Genomic DNA, 14,836 nt, shown 5'->3' with positions numbered 1-14,836 from the left:
GAGGGTGGCTGTTGTTGATGTGTTCCTGGTTCGAGCCCAGGGAGGAGCGAGGAGAGGGACGGAAGCTATACTGTGCCAATGGCAATACTAAAGTGCCTACAAGAACATCCAATAGTCAAAGGTTAATGAAATACAAATGGTATAGAGAGAAATAGTACTATAATTCCTATAATAACTACAACCTAAAACGTATTACCTGGGAATATTGAAGACTCGTGTTAAAAGGAACCACCAGTTTCCATATGTTCTCATGTTGTGAGCAGGGAACTTAAACGTTAGCTTTCTTACATGGCACATATTGCACTTTTACTTTATTCTCCAACATTATTTGCATTATTTAAACCAAATTGAACATGTTTCATTATTTATTTGAGGCTAAATTGATTTTATTGATGTATTATATTAAGTTAAAATAGGTGTTCATTCAGTATTGTTGTAATTGTCATTATTACAAATAAATAAAATACACATTTTTAAAAAATCGTCCGATTGATCGGTGTCGGCTTTTTTGTTGGCCCTCCAATAATCGGTATCGGTATTGGCGTTGAAAAATCATAATCGGTCGACCTCTAATACCTTTCAATACTCGGACCAGTGGGCTGACCTACAAGAAACTGAACATTCCCTGTGTGTGTTGCTGTATAAGACTATAGGCCTATAAATTGATCTGTTTTCTATAATGCTTAGGCCTAATCCGAGAATGCTGGGAACATTAATAGAAAAGAGTATAAGACTGTCAGCACCCTTAGAATTAAAGTTATATAATTACTACATTTTTACTATTTAAATGTATATATACATGTATTTTTTCCCCCTGTTATTTGGAGCTTCACCTGTTTGCTATCTTGTTTCAAACCGAATATAACACAATGGACATTGCATATTGTCAACGTGCATGACAGTTTGCGGACAGTCATAACGGCCACGGCCAACATCATTGCTCTCCATTTCAGGGGCCAGAATTCATTTCAGCAGGGGGAAACTCAGGACATGTCCCTGCTGACAGACAGACAGCATGTGGGGAATCAACACAGAATAGACACTCTCAAGAATCTGTTAACACACTGCTTACGGAGATTATAGGAAGGTGAAGATGAAAGGATAACATCTCCCACCTCACCACATTTTCAATGTTCCAGAACCATTCAACTTCCACAACCATTCTGCAAACTTTCCTAGAACAATTGTGAACCCATCAAACAGCCTTGTTGCACTTGTTTTTCACTTTTAATTTTTGGAAAGTATTTCCAACAAATTATTTGTTTTCATAATTTATTAAAAAAAGATGACCAAATTGTGCGTGCCTGTTTCTGCCTCAATTGATGTGATGTAACTTGCCAACCAACCAACAGCATCAAATTGACAAATGTATTATTAGCTAAAGTATCAATCCTATGCTAAACAAATCCATTCGCAAACAGATGTCAAAGTAATTGAATGTTTTCATAAAAGTATACAATGAGAACTTTTAAAGAAATTATACATTTTAAAATAAACAGATTTTAGTTGCCTCTATGCGATTGCTGGGCATGGAACCGCTATTTTCTGAATGATTCAAATTAGCCAGCTCGCCCAGTATTTGGCAGCTGTGGTTGCGAGAAAAAAAAGCTTGGAAAAAGCTCATGTAAATTCACTTACCAGCAATGTAGTTAACACATTTGGCAATCCGAAGCACAAACAGAATATAGTAGGCAAGTAAACTAACGTTAGTAACGTTAAACGCTGTCTTTGAGATGCAAGAAATAGGCGTTTTAATGCACCGAGTGGGAGGCGCCGTGGTATCCCTTTCATTGATTAGTCCTACATGACTTGAAAACATATGGCCACATACCACATTTGAGAAGTAAATACATTTTCCATAGCAAAATAATAATTGGTTGGCAATAATCTACCTGGCTGCCATCTCCGCAGGCAGATTCCACCGTCCATTGGAACGTAAATCAGTACAACGCGTACCCTTTTTCAAAATATGTATTTTGACGCATGCGCAGCTTATGCAGTTCTTGAGCTATTGACCATCAGAAAATAATCCATCAATTGATTGATTGAATGCTGATATGCATGCTATTTGTATTTAAATAAGTTCTGAAGTTAAGTAAAACTAAATGTGCTTTTTCTGTGAACTACAAACCGTTTCACACATTCTCAAGTCATCATATTTTATAATAGCCTATTTATTCATATTTATTCAACAACAAAAATATATATTTTAGTGTGAAGAGAACATCTCTGTTGCCAATACTATTACTGGTAACACCCACAGTTGACAGCATAAGATTTGTTTTGACTGGATGTAACGGATGTGAAACGGCTAGCTTAGTTAGTGGTGTGCGCTAAATAGCGTTTCAATCGGTTACGTCACTTGCTCTGAGACCTTGAAGTAGTAGTTCCCCTTGCTCTGCAAGGGCCGCGGCTTTTGTGGAGCGATGGATGGGTAACGATGCTTCGAGGGTGACTGTTGTCGTTGTGTGCAGAAGGTCCCTGGTTCGCGCCCGGGTATGGGCGAGGGGACGGTTTAAAATTATACTGTTACATTGATGCTGTTGACCCGGATTACTGGTTGCTGCGGAAAAAGGAGGAAGGTCAAAAGGGGGGTGAATGTAACGGATGTGAAACGGCTAGCTTAGTTAGCGGTGTGCGCTAAATAGCGTTTCAATCGGTTACGTCACTTGCTCTGAGACCTTGAAGTAGTAGTTCCCCTTGCTCTGCAAGGGCCGCGGCTTTTGTGGAGCGATGGGTAACGATGCTTCGTGGGTGACTGTTGTTGATGTGTGCAGAAGGTCCCTGGTTCGCGCCCGGGTATGGGCGAGGGGACGGTTTAAAAATTATACTGTTACATGGACATTGAACTTTGTATTGCTGACAGACTATAAATGTTGAAATCCAATAATAAAATGGTGAGCAAATGTTTTCTTATTCTTTGCCAAGGGTAGTTCCAGGGCACAGTAAAAAACAGACAGGACTTCCGGTCTCTGTTTGGTTGTAACTGCGTGGGAGAAGTCCATTTGAAGTGCCAGTAATCTACATCTTGCAGTCTCATCTCTATGTGTCTTTGGGTGCTTGGCTGTGAATCATCCCTTGAAAAGGGAAGAACGTCATTCTGGACAGTTCTTTACTTGGGTAGACCAGATTCCTGGGGCTGAAAGTATTATGTGTCTCAGAGTAAGAATGCTGATTTAGGAGCAGTTTAGCCTTTTAGACCACAATGAACAAGATTGAATGGACAGGGGCGACCTAATCCTAGAACAGCACTCCTAGTCTGAGACGCTTGATACAAACAGCCCCATGCCCCAGGTTTCAAAGTATCAGAAAGTAGTGGATCATCCTATAACTCATCCATCACCCACACAACTAAAGTCTCCCCCATCAGAGTTCAACTGTTTGCTTTGGCTGTGTGGAGGGAGAGAGCCTGAGTCTAGCACAGTCATTGCAGTTTGAAAACTTGCTGCTCCACCCCGTATGACCACCATTTAAACCACAGCTCTGAGTGCTTTTCCATGTTGTTGGTGGTCCCGAACAAACCAGCTAGCCATCGTCTGGCCCGAGCTGCTGTGGTTTCTCTGCTTGGTGTGGCATGCTTTAAGTTGTCGACACACATTTTGCATCTTATTTGAGGGGTTTTCCTGCACTTTTTCATGTCTAACTCTTCTCCCATCCTTGATCAGGTTTTACTGCTGCACCCTAAATCAAACCAAACACCTCTCTTGGAAGAAACGCATATCCCAAACCATCCAAATTTAACCTCATTGTATTGCATCTCAGAAGATTATTTTCCATTTTAAATCAAACAAATGTTCATACTACAGCCTATAAGTATTCCTGACTACGGTAATAGTAATTAGGTCATATGTACTGTGTGCAACCCCTCACTGTGGTTTACAAAGTTATTGCTATTGCACATTGCCATAGTATTGACTTAGACCTTATCATATAGATAAGATTAAATTAGCAGGGAAATGGTGGCTTCTGTAGAAGGTGGATATTCATATCTCCCTCTCATTGGCAATACTTGATCCTGGAAATGTTATGAAGCAACAAAAGCTTCTTAGAGCAGCTGTGCCTTTCAGAGATTAATCTCGATTTTCATTCGTGACACAAAGTTGTCTTGGCCCCCGAAAAAAACACAAAAGGGACCTTTGGAGGAGGGCCTTTTACAGAGAGCTTAATTTCAAATGCCTGTTAATCTGCTTTAATCCATAGCAGAGATCACATAATTAAAATACATTTTCTAGGGGAAACATATTTGTATAACTTTGTATCCTGTCCACATTGATTAATGGTTTAACAAGATGTGTTCCCCCTGCATTTCACACATACAGTATCACAGGTTCAATGGAAGTAATAAATAGATAATACATATTTTATGAAGATCATATAATCTTTCCTCACAGATGAAAACTGTCCTGTTTGTCAATGTGGTTATTACCAGAACACTACCATTTTTTTCATCCTTCCTAACAGCCTATTCGCTGAATACAACAGGTGTAGTAGACCTTACAGTGAAATGCTTACTTATGAGCCCCTAACCAACAATGCAGTTTAAAAAATGAAAAACTAAAAATTAAGGATAAGAATAAGAAATAAAAGTAACAAGTACTTAAAGAGCAGCAGTAAAATAACAATAGTGAGACTATATACAGGGGGTTACCGGTACAGAGTCAATGTGCTGGGGCACTGGTTAGTTGAGGTAATATGTACATGTGGGTAGAGTTATTAAAGTGACTATGCATAGATGATAACAACAGAGAGTAACAGCGGTGTAAAAGAGGAAAGAGGGGGAGGGAGGTGGAGGTGGGGCAATGCAAATAGTCTGGGTAGCCATTTGATTAGGTGTTCAGGAGTCTTATGGCTTGGGGGAAGACGATTTTTGGAAGCCTCTTCGACTTAGACTTGGCGCTCCGGTATCGCTTGTGGTGCGGTAGCAGAGAGAACAGTCAATGACTAGGGTGGCTGGAGTCTTTGACAATTCTTAGGGCCTTACTCTGACACCACCTGGTATAGAGGTCCTGGATGGTAGGGAGCTTGGCCCCAGTGATGTACTGGGCTGTTCGCACTACCCTCTGTAGTGCCTTGCGGTCAGAGTCCGAGCAGTTTCCATACCAGGCAGTGATGCAACCAGTCAGGATGCTCTCGATGGTGCAGCTGTAGAAACTTTTGAGGATCTGAGGACCCATGCCAAATCTTTTCAGTCTCCTGAGGGGGAATAGGTTTTGTCACGCCCTCTTCACGACTGTCTTGGTGTGCTTGGACCATGCTAGTTTGTTGGTGATGTGGACACCAAGGAACTTGAAGCTCTCAACCTGCTCCACTGCAGCTTCGTCGATGAGAATGGGGGCGTGCTTGGTCCTCTTTTTCCTGTAGTCCACAATCATCTCCTTTTCCTCCTTTGTCTTATTCAAAAGTAATTTGAAATATCCACCTCCAAGATAAGCTTAGCTAAACCCACTTAAATTCTAAATCAATCTGCCTCAGAACCCTAATTACAACACTGCAGGGTCGTCAACGGAAACCCTGGCAAATAATTTTCTCTGGCCAAGGAAAATGATGATGGTACTTGGGAATAGAAATGAATATGTAATGCTATAATACAAATTGATCAAGTATGATGCTTCATGTTATGTGTTGTGTCTGCTGATGTGTTGTGTAGTTGGTATTGTGACATTTCAGTCTGCTGATTCTTCTTCTGCAAAAACTAAGACTATCTCTTATAAACATTCCTTAATTGTAAAACATTCTCCAGTGATGAAATGTGGCAGACGTATACCACCTAGTGGTAGATACTAAGAACAAGTGTTGTTATTTCCTTTCCAGTTCAGGTTGAAATGTTTGATTCAACCTTTATTTAACTAGGAAAGTCAGTTAAGAACAAATTCTTATTTACAATGATGTCATTAAAGGGTAACTGCAACCATTTTAATATGTAGCCTTATTTTCACTCTTTCTGTCATTGTAGTTGATCCCCCCCAAACTGTTTTTTTTTATATATATTTTGTTTTGTTAGAGAGAAAATGTGTTATCACATTTCCTGAGTCATCACTTGCCATGGACTACAAAGCATTATGACAAAAAAGCCTCTCTATGGCCAGGGCGTGACAGTCTTTGACAATTTTTGGGGCATTCCTCTGACACCAATTATGCCAACTGAGTACTGGTCCTTTCACACAATAACTTTTTATCAAAACAGACAAGTTCGATCTTGTATAAATATCACGTTTGTGAATAGATTGTATTGTTGTCAAGTTGATCAACTATACAGTATATGTGGTTTAGGAAAAAAGTATTTAAATTTACCATACATGCTTTTGACATCATTCTCCAGACTATTGCAATTTTGTACCTGTTCTATCCTTCACATTTTATGAATTAATTTATTTTAATATATGTGCTGTTCTAAGCACTTAACAGAAAGTTGATCACATAAAACATGAACACTCATGAATTAATTTAAAAAAAATTTAAACAACCTTTGTTACTACAAAAAAATGTCATAACTTGCAAATATAACACCAAAAGTTTCCCTGGTACTCAGCAGAAAAAGAGGAGGCTGAATCTAGCAGCTGCAGCTGAGTTTGTCTAAATGTCTTGGTTCCCACAATGCACAAAAGAAGACTGTATTTTGGTCACATTCGATGTCGAGAGTCTATATACCAGCATTCCCCATGTGGGGGGCTGGCAGCACTAGTACACTATTTGGGAGACAGAGATACTAATGAATATCCACCAACATACTTCATTCTAGAGCTGGCTGAATATGTTTTGACGTATAACTATTTTAGGTGTGATGATGAATACTTCCAAACGAATGGAACATCGATGGGCTCCACATTCGCTCCAACACCCTTCGATGTGTGGAACGGATGTGGGTGGGGCTAGGTCTACATAACGGTGCAATTTTTCTTTTTTTAAATCAAGAAATTCACAAATGCTCTGACGAAGGCAGTGAGACTGATACGTACATTTATTAAACATCAGTGATACTATCAAGAGCTGTGAGGGAACTATGTACGCAACCGGAAAAATGTCACGCAGTAATCCTTTATATGATTTTGTGGCTGTGGGAATTATTATTGTCTGAGCTAGAATCAAATAATGTAGCGAACGATGTAAGCAACCGGAAAGAGTAATCCTTTGTATGACTTTGTGGCTGTGACGACTACCATATTTGGCTCGTTGACAAACAAACCCCAGTACTTGAACTGCGTAGCAGCATATCAGAGTAATCCACGCAGAAATGGAACCGAAATCACAGAAAATATATTAGACGTTGTGGTGGCAGCTGTAGAGAGGTATTTGGGTATACGCGATTTGTGTTCAGAGGAGTTACAGGGTGTTTTGAGTGGTGGTGACCCATGCTAAAATTATTCCAATTGTAGCCTGTTTCCTTGCGTAGGCTAACGTTGCTTGGTTGTACATCCTCAATTCTGGAACTGCAAATGTAACGTTATTATTCTTGTATGGGTTAGAATGAAATGAAACTGGCTGTTCACTGCAGAGCAGGACCAACACAGTGAATGGTCATTTTAAACAACCGCATACGTTAATGACAACTGCAACCCCACATCATCACTGACAACACAACATTCAGTAACATAAATAGTGTGAGTTTATCCGCACTTGGCCGTCTCCTGAAACGCCATCAGATTTGTATGAAGCAGCTCTACAGAGTACCATTTGAACAAAATTCTGACAGTGTGAAACAACTGCGCTATGAGTACGTACAAGTAGGCTATACTATCATGTCATTGGTACTATATTCCAGTGTATTGTGCTACATATTGACTGCTCTGTCTATTCATACTGTCATGCAATAATGTCTTGTCTGTTTCTGTCACGGTGATCCTCCTCTTCATCTGAAGAGGAGAGACGAGAAGGATCGGAGGACCAAAATGCGGCGTGGTAGGTGATCATTAATTTTAATAAAGAAAACACTGAACACTGAAACACTATACAAAAACAATAGATGAAATAACAACCGTGACGCTAATGCGAACTGTGCTTAAAGAAGCAATCAACATAGACAATCACCCACAAACAAACAGTGCAACCCAGGCTACCTAAGTATGATTCTCAATCAGAGACAACTAATGATACCTGCCTCTGATTGAGAACCATACTAGGCCGAAACATAGAAATCCCCAAATCATAGAAAATCAAACATAGACTGCCCACCCCAACTCACGCCCTGACCATACTAAATAATGAATACAAAACAAAGGAAATAAAGGTCAGAATGTGACAGTTTCAGAGTTATGGAACTAGATGCTGTTGCAGAGCATCATGATTTCGTCTACGTTGATGAGGTCGGCTTTAACATAGCCAAAACAAGATGCAGGGGAAGAAACCTCATAGAACACCGCGCCATCGTCAATGTCCCTGGACAGTGTGGTGGCAACATCAGAATGGGTGCAGCCATTAGTCAGAACGGTGTCCTTCATCATCATGCCACTCTTGGTCCTTAAAATACTTCCCACATTATCACCTTCCTTGACACCCTGCATAATATCCTCATTCTCAATGACCAGAGGAATGGGCCAGAGCAGTCCAGGTTTGTTGCCATCTGGGCAACGTAAGTTTCCACCGTGCTGCTCTAGTCTGCAATTGGTTCATTGACCATCCGCAAGTTTTGATGCTCAACCTGCCACCATATTCTTCATTTATAAACCCAATTGAAGAGTTATTTTCGGCATGGTGTTGGAAGGTATATAATGGCATATCCCTTCTCCAGGTGATGGAGGAGGCCTGTGGTGACATGAGGGAGCATGCCAGGGCTGGATACACCACTTCAGATGCTACTTTCCCCACTGTTTAGCCAGAGAGAACAGCTCTTGTGATGTTGAGGAGGTGCTGTGGCCAGACTCAAATAGGAGACAGGATGCACCCAAACTGTTTTTTTCTTTATAAACTCAGCAAAAAAAGAAACGTCCTCTCACTGTCAACTGCGTTTAATTTCAACAAACTTAACATGTGTAAATGTTTGTATGAACATAAGATTCAACAACTGAGACATAAACTGAACAAGTTCCACAGACATGTGACTAACAGAAATTGAATAATGTGTCCCTGAACAAAGGGGGGTTCAAAATCAAAAGTAACAGTTAGTATCTGGTGTGGCCACCAGCTGCATTAAGTACTGCAGTGCATCTCCTCCTCATGCACCATATTTGCCAGTGCTGTGATATGTTACCCCACTCTTCCACCAAGGCACCTGCAAGTTCCCGGACATTTCTGGGGAGAATGGCCCTAGTCCTCATCCTCCGATCCAACTGGTCCCAGACCTGCTCAATGGGATTGAGATCCAGGCTCTTCGCTGACCATGGCAGAACACTGACATTCCTGTCTTGCAGGAAATTACGCACAGAACGAGCAGTATGGCTGGTGGCATTGTCATGCTGGAGAGCCATGTCAGGATGAGCCTGCAGGAAGGGTACCACATGAGGGAGGAGGATTTCTTCCCTGTAACGCACAGTGTTGAGATTGCCTGCAATGAAAACAATGTAATTCCGATGATCCTGTAACACACCGTCCCAGACCATGACGGACCCTCCACCTCCAAATCGATCCCGCTCCAGAGTACAGGCCTCGGTGTAACGCTCATTCCTTCGACGATAAACGCGAATCCGACCATCACCCCTGTTGAGACAAATCCACGACTCATCAGTGAAGAGTACTTTTTGCCAGTCCTGTCTGGTCCAGCAACGGTGGGTTTGTGCCCACAGGCGAAGTTGTTGCCGGTGATGTCTGGTGAGGACCTGCCTTACTACAACAGGCCTACAAGCCCTCGGTCCAGCCTCTCTCAGCCTATTGCGAACAGTCTGAGCACTGATGGAGAGATTGTGCGTTCCTAGTGTAACTCGGGCAGTTGTTGTTGCCATTCTGTACCTGTCCCGCAGGTGTGATGTTCGGAAGTGTACCAATCCTGTGCAGGTGTTGTTACAAGTGGTCTGCCACTGCGAGGACGATCAGCTGTCTGTCATGTCTCACTGTAGCGCTGTCTTAGGCGTCTCACAGTACTGACATTACAAGTTATTGCCCTGGCCACATCTGCTGTCCTCATGCCTCCTTGCAGCATGCCTAATGCACGTTCACGCAGATGAGCAGGGACCCTGGGCATCTTCCTTTTGGTGTTTTTCAGAGTCAGTAGAAAGGCCTCTTTAGTGTCCTAAGTTTTCATAACTGTGACCTTAATTGCCTACCGTCTGTAAGCTGTTTGTGTCTTAATGACCGTTCCACAGGTGCATGTTCATTAATTGTTTATGGTTCATTGAACAAGCATGGGAAACAGTGTTTAAACCCTTTGGCTTTTTACCAATTCTCTTTGAAAGACAGGGTCCTGAAGAGTTTAGTAACAAGCCTACTTGTTTATATTCTACTGTATTTGTTTTGTCTGTTACTGTTCATCCTGAAATCTGGATGAAAATACAATGTTATGAGAAAGAAATGCATTTAATATCCCCCCCTTGTATTTCTGTTTATTGTGTAAATATATACTAAATATGCATATATACTGTATATATTTGTGCACATACATGTATGTGTGAGTGCTATGACAAACTGCCGTGGACTCCACTGAAAATGCAAAAGACAAAATAGTAGTGTTTTACATTTCTCATGTCTGTGTGTAGTTGGTGTGTGTAAGAGCTAATCATTTTATGGTTTGTGTGTAGAGTTTGATGTTAAAACACAATTTGAGGAGTTAAAATAGTTTTGAATTAAGTGTTTGGTTTTGCAAGAGATGTGTGTTGTTTTGCGTGTGTGTTTTGGCATTTTGTGTAGTCTAGAGAAAAGGAGCCATAGTTTCAGAAATCATGCGCTAGCAATTGTCAAACTGTAATGCTCTGTCATGTGTATAGTCTACTGTATTTCCAAAACAGTGTACGTTTCCGTGTGTGATTGGTAAAATAACTCTAAAATGGCCTAAGCATTTAACAAATGACTGACATTTGTCATCAGAAAGATGGATTTAGCACTTTGTCCAAGAGGAGGACAAACATAAGCTTTTCTTTTGGGGCAAAGAAAAAGAGAGTGGATGAGCACTCTTTGATTAGGGCTAAGCCTACATATCAGTATTGGAGTTGAGTTGATGCCATTACAGCAATTTTAGTACCAGAAGACCACCTGGTCCTTCTGTGGCTCAGTTGGTAGAGCATGGCGCTTGTAACGCCAGGGTAGTGGGTTCGATTCCCGGGACCACCCATACGTAGAATGTATGCACACATGACTGTAAGTCGCTTTGGATAAAAGCGTCAGCTAAATGGCATATATTATTATTATTATTATTATCTGCAACAAGTTGTTTTGCAATGTACAGAGTTCGCTCAGAGACGTAAAAGGAAGCAAGGCACCCCACTGTTTTTGTTTTGTTTTGTTTGTTTTTTGCCGTATTTTCTGGCTTTCCATATCACCATGAATCTCTGTTTTTTATGTCATCGGGTAGAACTTTTTTACTTTATTTTTTTCTACAAAACCCATAGCAGCATGCACTCCAGCAGGTATATCTCACTGGTCACTCCCAAAGCCAATTCCTCCTTTGGTCGTCTTTCCTTCCAGTTCTCTGCTGCCCATGACTGGAACGAATTGCAAAAATCTCTGAAGCTGGAGACTCACATCTCCCTCACTAGCTTTAAGCGCCAACTGTCAGAGCATTTTACAGATCACTGCACCTGTACTTAGCCTATCTGTAAACAGCCCATCTATCTACCTACCTCATCCCCATACTGGTATGTATGTATTTATTTATTTTGCTCCTTTGCACCCCAGTATCTCTACCTGCACATTCATCTTCTGCCGATCTACCATTCCAGTCTTTAATTGCTATATTGTAATTACTTCGCCACCATGGCCTATTTATTTCCTTAACTTACCTCATTTCCACTCACTGTATATAGACGTTTTGTTTTCTTTTGTTCTACTGTATTATTGACTGTATGTTTTGTTTTATTCCATGTGTAATTCTGTGTTGTTGTATGTGTCGAATTGCTACGCTTTATCTTGGCCAGGTCGCAGTTGCAAATGAGAACTTGTTCTCAACTAGCCTACCTGGTTAAATAAAGGTGAAAAATTGAAATGAAATAAAAATCTCTAGTAACCCATTATACACACATTTATCACTTAATCTCTCTTTATCCAACTACGTCTCTCAACAGACACAATTGTACCTGACCACTTCTCGATCACATCCTCTCTATACTCAACCCGTCCTAATCCAAAACAAACAATTAGTCAAATTTCTGACTAATCTGAAAACAAGGCTCCATAAATTTTATCAGCATATCGAATGCATGACCCGGGCTGGCAAAACCCTGGATAATTGTTATTCTAACTTCCGTGATGCATATAAAGCCCTCCCACGCCCTCCTTTTGGAAAATCTGACCACGACTCCATTTTGTTGCTCCCAGCCTATAGACAGAAACTAAAACAGGAAACGCCTGTGCTCAGGTCTGTTCAACTCTGGTCCGACCAATCGGATTCCACTCTTCAAGATTGCTTCGATCACGTGGACTGGGATATGTTCCGCATAGCGTCGGACAATAACGTTGATGAATACGCTGATACAGTGAGAAAATTTATTAGCAAGTGCATCAGTGATGTTGTACCTACAGCGTCTATTAAAACATTCCCCAACCAGAAACCGTGGATTGATGGCAGCATTCGCGCAAAACTGAAAGCGAACCACTGCCTTTAATCAGGGCAAGGTGACCGGAAACATGACTGAATACAAACAGTGTAACTATTCCACAGTGTAGCTATTCCCTCCGCAAGGCAATCAAACAAGCTAAGCGTCAATATAGAGACAATGTAGAGTCGCAATTCAACGGCTCAGACACTAGAGGTATGTGACAGGGTCTACAGTCAATCACAGACAACAAAAGGAAAACCAGCCTCGTCGCGGACCACCATGTCTTGCTTCACTGCAGCCAACTTGAGTAAAAAATGTAAACATGTTAACCCTCGCAAGGCTACCGGCCCAGACGGCATCCCCAGCCACGTCCTCAGAGCATGCAAAGACCAGCTGGCTGGTGTGTTTACGAACATATTCAATCAATCCTTATCCCCATCTGCTGTTCCCACATGCTTTAAGAGGGCCACCATTGTTTCCTGTTCCCAAGAAAGCAAATGTAACTGAGCTAAATGACTATCGCCCCATAGCACTCACTTCCCTCATCATGAAGTGCTATGAGAGACTAGTCAAGGACCATATCACCTCCACCCTACCTGACACACTAGACCCACTCCAATTTTCTTACCGCCCCAATAGGTCCACAGACGCCACAATCACACTGCACACTGCTCTAACCCATCTGGACAAGAGGTATACCTATGTAAGAAGGCTGTTCATCCACTACAGCTCAGCATTTAACACCATAGTACCCTCCAAACTCGTCATTAAGCTCGAGACCCTGGGTCTCGACCCCGCCCTGTGCAACTAGGTCCTGGACTTCTTGACGGGCCGCCCCCCAGGTAGTGAGGGTAGGAAACAACATCTCCACCCCGCTGATCCTCAACACTGGGGCCCCACAAGGGTGCGTTCTCAGCCCTCTCCTGTACTCCCTGTTCACCCATGACTGCGTGACCATGCACGCCTTCAACTCAATCATCAAGTTTGCAGACGACACTATAGTGGTAGGCTTGATTACCAACAACGACGAGATGGCCTACCCCTGGGACAAGGTAAGGGCCCTCGGAGTGTGGTGTCAGGAAAATAACCTCGCACTCAACGTCAACAAAACAAAGGGGATGATCGTGGACTCCAGGAAACAGTAGAGGGAGCACCCCCCCTATCCACATCGACGGGACAGTAGTGGAGAAGGTGGAAAGTTTTAAGTACCTCGGCGTACACATCACGGACAAACTGAAATGGTCTACCCACACAGACCGCATGGTGAAGAAGGCGCAGCAGCGCCTCTTCAACCTCAGGAGCCTGAAGAAATTGGGCTTGTCACCAAAACCACTCACAAACCTTTACAGATGCACAATCGAGAGCATCCTGTCGGGCTGTATCACCACCCGGTACGGCAACTGCTCCGCCCACAACCATAAGGCTCTCCTGAGGGTAGTGAGGTCTGCACAACGCATCACCGGGGGCAAACTACCTGCCCTCCAGGACACTTACACCACCCAATGTCACAGGAAGGCCAAAAAGATCATCAAGGACAACAACCACCCAAGCCACTGCCTGTTCACCCCGCTATCATCCGGAAGGCGAGATCAGTACAGGTTCATCAAAGAGGGGACCGAGAGACTGAAAAACAGCTTTTATCTCAAGGCCATCAGATTGTTAAACAGCCATCACCAACATTGATGTAATAAATGTATCACTAGCCACTTTAAACAATGCCGCTTTATATAATGCTTACATACCCTACATTACTCATCTCATATGTATATAATGTACTCTATACCATCTACTGCATCTTGGCTCTGCCGTTCGGCCATCGCTCATTCATATATTTTTATGTACATATTCGTATTCATTCCGTTACACTTGTGTGTATAAGGTAGTTGTGAAATTGTTAGGTTAGAATACTGCTTGGTCGGTACTAGAAGCACAAGCATTTCGCTACACTCGCATTAACATCTGCTAACCATGTGTATGTGACAAATAACATTTGATTTGATTTACATTTACCAACCTCATTAAACATGCTCAATCCTTTAGTTCACTTCCTCTCATGTGGAAATCAGTAATATATATAGTGGTTGTATTTACAGTGGGGCAAAAAAAGTATTCAGTCAGCCACCAATTGTGCAAGTTCTCCCACTTAAAAAGATGAGAGAGGCCTGTAATGTTCATCATAGGTACACTTCAACTATGACAGACAAAATGAGGGAAAGAAT

At 41.9% G+C, this 14,836-nt stretch overlaps 1 protein-coding gene and 1 long non-coding RNA gene across 4 annotated transcripts in view; one reads left to right on the top strand and one right to left on the bottom strand.

Annotated features, from left to right (window-relative positions):
* The window catches only part of LOC118370777 (CMP-N-acetylneuraminate-beta-galactosamide-alpha-2,3-sialyltransferase 4-like), a 68,537-nt gene extending 66,573 nt beyond the window's left edge, over positions 1-1,964 (bottom strand). Inside the window, exon 1 of one of the 3 annotated variants that reach the window (XM_052518760.1) lies at positions 1,893-1,964. The gene's annotated coding sequence lies outside the window, so the exon portion shown is untranslated. The other 2 variants (XM_052518763.1, XM_052518757.1) reach the window with 2 other exon arrangements.
* A 4,967-nt stretch (positions 1,965-6,931) lies between these two features.
* On the top strand, positions 6,932-12,071 carry LOC118394909 (uncharacterized). The gene is made up of 3 exons (XR_004827835.2): positions 6,932-7,711; positions 7,857-7,896; positions 8,726-12,071. It is a non-coding gene; the product is annotated as an uncharacterized LOC118394909 (long non-coding RNA).
* The last annotated feature ends 2,765 nt before the right edge of the window (positions 12,072-14,836 follow it).

Source organism: Oncorhynchus keta, chromosome 1, assembly GCF_023373465.1.
Source record: "Oncorhynchus keta strain PuntledgeMale-10-30-2019 chromosome 1, Oket_V2, whole genome shotgun sequence".
Classification (NCBI taxonomy): Eukaryota; Metazoa; Chordata; class Actinopteri; order Salmoniformes; family Salmonidae; genus Oncorhynchus; species Oncorhynchus keta.
Note: the sequence above shows the minus strand (reverse complement) of the source record. Positions and strands in the feature narration are given on the sequence as shown.